Here is a 5,037-nt window from a genome sequence, read left to right on the forward strand (position 1 = left end):
GGAATTTTTTTTTTTGTCTCAAAGTGGGAATTTGGGACCAAATAAAAAAATTCACACATGTTTATATTTTAAAAAGTTATCCAAAAACAATATTTGCTCTATATAGTTTTATATTCAACATGTTTCAAACATAATTAATTTCCTAACTTATCTTAATTTTAAGCTACCATTTGTCTACAATAAGCCTAATTCTTTGCAAATAATGTTCAATTGGCGTAATTGGTATTACAGAGTTTTAAAGTATATTATAGAATATTCTGACACCAGACACTAAATTGAAATTTTAAAGAAAATGATGGAAATAGCTGTAAGGGGGAAAAAAAGTAGCCTTTTAAATCTAATTTGTTATGCACCGCAGTAGGGTAATGGATGCAATGAAAGTTCTTTTATTGAGTTCCCATGTCCAAAAGGTATTTAGGTAGCAAAGGATGTTAAGCAGACCCCCTGCAATCCGCCTTTAACTGAAGATAGCAGGAAATAAGGTATATAGGTCTGTGTCCTCCTGATTTTTATTTCCTCGGGAGTGCAACTTATGCAAAGGACACCTTAGGCTGCTTAGCTGATCACAAAGGGTGCACTAGACCCCCTCACTGTCTGCTTGAATAGCGTGATCTGAAGGGTGGCTGAAACCGTGCTGGGAGTTCAATCCTTCAGGTGGGTCTTTTCAAATTCCAATAGTGAGAAGTTACTGGAGAATTGGTAAGGATTTCGCTAGTCCCCAGCAGGTTTGAGATCAAAAGCTTTGGTTAAATAAAAGCCTGTTGGGAAATCTTAAAACCTCTTTGTGATGTAACTTTAAAAAGTTAATGCAAAGAACCCTTAGACTGAAGCCGCAACAGCATGAACAAAGGGTATATCAAAACTGATTCCATTAAGAGAAAGCGGACATACAAATTCACTTAATTTAGAGAGCAATCCAGTTATATTACAGTGCGAGAGAATAGAACTTGTACCGTATCATCGAGCCCATTTAGAAGACGTGCTCACTTCTTGTTACATACGCCAGACCTCATCCTTTGTCGTCCAGAGATGCTTTTTAAACAACCTATATATTCATTTTCTGAAAAAAAGAAAGACAGATGTGCATTTGAACTCACTCCTCAAGAAGATACTTCTTAAACAAATTAAAATTAAACTTAATGGGGACCCATCAGTCAGTTGGTTATCACTTCTTCATGGTGTCAAACTGCTAATTGCCCATCCTCCTTAAAATAATAAACCTTCCATTGATATTGATTGGTAGATTGTTAATGAGTGCATTAATTATAGTCTAATTTTTATAATTAATACTAATCCATTTCTTGGCAAGTCATACACTTTTATTAAATGAACTCAGAAGTTAATATTTTAATGGAAATATTTTGCTCTGTCAACAACCACCCCCAAAACACCTTTATTGGTTTTAATGTCTGAACTTTGTAATTTGCTTTGCATCTTTCAAAAACATTTCATGTACTTGATGTCACTCACATTCTTCACATTAGACGTGGGAGACGGGTAGGCTAGGCGTTGTTTTCCTTTTTGTTGTTAATAACTAGGGAGACTGAGGTGCACTTAGTAGGACAAACAGTGTGCTCGCGACTGCACAGCCATTTAGAGAAAGCTGGCGCTAGGAAGTATAGCTCCCAATTTCAAGCCTACAGATTTTTCAACTGAGCAATGTCACACACATGTCAGGATGTAATTATAGCTTATGGTAAAAAATAAACTGAGGCATATTAAAACATTAAAGAGTTTACTTGAGCAAAAATCAGTTCCAATGGGGCAGCATTCAGTCTAGCAGGTAGAAAGGACCTCGGAGGAGCTGTACCCAATAAAGGACTTTTCTAGACAGAAGAAGAGTGGGAACAAGAAGTTATACTTGGCTGAAAAAGCGGGTTGGTTATAGCAAGGTTACTTTCCTTTGGAGAATGCCAGGGGTCTATCAGGCAGATGATGTAACTAGTGCTAATCAGGAGATTACTGGTTGGCTGGTTTAAGATTCCATTTCTGGGAGAGCCAAAACTGTAATTCAGCCTCAGTTTGGTGACCTGAGGCTTAGCATTTAGGGCCTGGTGTCTTGTTTTTCACACTTCAGTCACTCGCAGCTGGATTCATCCTGAAGAACTCTTTTCCAAGTGTGGTCACTATTGACAGTGATTATCTTGAAATTATCTTACTGATAAATGGAGAAACTGATCCTGCTCCCTGTATTCAGTTTTTTGGTCCCCATTGCCTCTTCTCTTTCCCACGCATGTCTTTTTTCACTCTTCTTCCTCCACGTCTGTTCTTCTGTCTGTGTCATCTAACGAATGACAGGAAAATGAAGAAAGGAAGGTGGCAGATGGAGTCAATCTCTGTGGGTAAGGTATAAAAATCTTTGAGGCAAATACTTTAGGAATGAACCATCCCAATGAGTTTTTCCCCCAAGTACCTGCAGTCCCTTAAAAATATGAACAAAGATTTCAATCAACTGGTTCTACTGAAAGCAAACAGAAGAAAGACGTTTATGAGAGTCGTGCAACCTCACAGAGTCTCCACCAAAACAGCCGAGCCCACACTCCACCCTTCCCAGGTGCGCCATCAGATGTTGGTCTGCTTCAAGGTGTTTAATGACCTCCTGGTCATGTCTGTTCTGATGGAACGCTGACTCGGGTGGGCTCCCTACTGTGCAATTAGCCTTTCGTGATAAATAAAAAACTTCAGATCAGTAACCAAGGGAGGGCCTAGTTGCTAAATCTTTGATTCTCACATAGGTATGTGTAAGTAAGCTTATGTGAGTGTATTGACATATATATTCTATGTGGATTACATACACACTCACACAAATATAGTCAACTCGTGAAGTGTTATTAGAATATGAACATTCTACCCAAACACCGGCTCCATGCTCAGGGGGACTATGTGAACCAGCTTATCTTGATACTCCGGATACTTTCAAAGACACCCTAAGACCTTGCTATGCCTGAAGTGATTGCTTACTCGTGGAGGGCTTTGAATTTTTAGACCCATCCCAACATGTCACTGCATATTCTCGTATTTGATCTCTAGTCTTGAATTCCCAAAGTTCAAAACCCACTACTCTAACAAATGAATAACTTGAACATAAAGGTAGTCTTTGAACACTTGGAACGCCATCAGCAAGATTCTGGACCCTCAGGAGATAATTTTAAAAGTACAGGTTATAGATTCAGGCTCAAGACATTTGTAATTCTGTAGTGGATGAAACACTTGAAGAGATGACATGCAAATTCATGAATTGTTCCATAATTTTAAGTTGATCACTCCTTCCTCTGTGACCCCACCTTATCTTGCATCTACTCTAACAGAGCATTTACACACTTTATTTTGTGTGAAATTTCATGTGTCTTTTCCATTAGAATCAGAGACTGTCTTGTTTATTATAGTTTCTTCAGTGACTCTCACAGGACACAGAATAGGTGCTTAATAAATGTCAGCTGAGCTAATGAATAGAAACTAGATGAGCACCTGGAGGAGAAAAAGAAACAGATGATTATGTGTTGATTTTTTTTTTTTTAGTGCTCAAAACAGAGAAAGCAAAAATTAATATCTAGAATTTTTCAAAGTGAAAATAGCTGTCTTTTCTGACTAATAAATAATACATGCTCACTGGAAGATATCTCACAACAATTCCTCTATTTGAGAAAACTGGTTTTTATGATTCTGTGTGTGTATATATCTCTTAAGTGTTAATCCATGCACGCACAGGGTTGATGTTTTATTTTAAAAAATTGGAAACATAATATGCATATTTTGTTCAGTGTCTAACTTTAAAAATTTGAAGAGTAGATTACTGATAATTTCCCATGATACAAGTGTTTCCCTTTAACTGGCTCTGGTAGCCTCGGTTTTGTATATTTCATCAAGTATTTAAGTCTATCGACAGACATTTAGGTGGCATTCAAGTTTTTATTCTTATAAACAGTGCCTCAATAAACACCTTCTAACATCTTTGCAAGTTCAGATTTATTTTCTTGGCACAAATTCCTAGACATGAAATGGACTTAAAATGTTAAAGTATGTTGTTAAATTATTCCAGAATAAAAGGTTGTGCCAACTTACACTCCCACGAACGGTGTATAAGCCATTTTCTCTAGAACCTTGCTTGGATATGTAATTCATTTAAAAAATCTTTGTTAATGTAATAAGGAAAAAAATCTCATTGGTTATTGTTGTTCTGGTTTTTCCATTTTTGTTTTAAAGCCTAGACTACTCAGGGACGTTTTAAATAAATCAATTCTTGATAAATCACACATGGCCCTTCGATGAAACATGTTCAGTACCAAATTAACTCACCTCTCCCACCCAACTGTCTTCTCTTTGCACCAGCACTAGATACAAATCAAAGAAACAAGATCTTAATATTAAACATAATTAGGAGGATCAAATATATATATTCATATATATATGAAATCTCAAAATGAAGTGTGTTTGATTATTGACTAAATAGTTTCATCATGGTTCCCCTCTATTAATGTGGATAATTGAGTAAATAATAACAGAATTCACAAATTATATAACCCTGTTGCAGGAACAACTCTTCAAATCACATCAGCTGCTGGTAATAAGACAACATACCTCTAAGGTTTTTGAAGGTCCTAGTGGGATCATTAACAATTCTTCCACAAAGTCTAGAACTCAAGAAGCCGCTGACATGATGTGGTAGTGTGAGAAAGAATCTGAGAAACAAGAGAGCTGTGTCTAAGAAAATAACACTGAAGACATTAATAAAAACCACTTTATGTTTCCATAGTCCCGGTAAGTGTATGTGCCAAACCCTGCCTTGGAAAAAGAAATAGCACCTTCACACGTCAAAGTCTTCCAAGCCCACCCCAAGGAATAAGCACTGGTCAGTATTTCTTGCCCGTGAAGGACGGTAGGACTGTTTCACTGCTCACTGCAGAAGGAGCTGTGGTGAGCTACCGAGCACGTTCACTAAGAGACCGTAGTTGTGCTGGTTGCCTATTGCTAATAACAAATAAACACAAAATTTAGTAGCTTAAACCCACACACATTAAACCCACACTGCTATCTCAC

At 37.2% G+C, this 5,037-nt stretch overlaps 1 long non-coding RNA gene across 1 annotated transcript; it reads right to left on the bottom strand.

Moving 5' to 3' along the window:
• Nucleotides 1-2,132: 2,132 nt before the first annotated feature.
• On the bottom strand, nt 2,133-4,664 carry LOC116152922 (uncharacterized). The gene is made up of 3 exons (XR_004136557.2): nt 4,579-4,664; nt 4,297-4,331; nt 2,133-2,284 (listed from the first exon to the last, which is right to left on the bottom strand). It is a non-coding gene; the product is annotated as an uncharacterized LOC116152922 (long non-coding RNA).
• Between the last annotated feature and the right edge of the window lie 373 nt (nt 4,665-5,037).

Source organism: Camelus dromedarius, chromosome 4 (genome assembly GCF_036321535.1).
Source record: "Camelus dromedarius isolate mCamDro1 chromosome 4, mCamDro1.pat, whole genome shotgun sequence".
Classification (NCBI taxonomy): Eukaryota; Metazoa; Chordata; class Mammalia; order Artiodactyla; family Camelidae; genus Camelus; species Camelus dromedarius.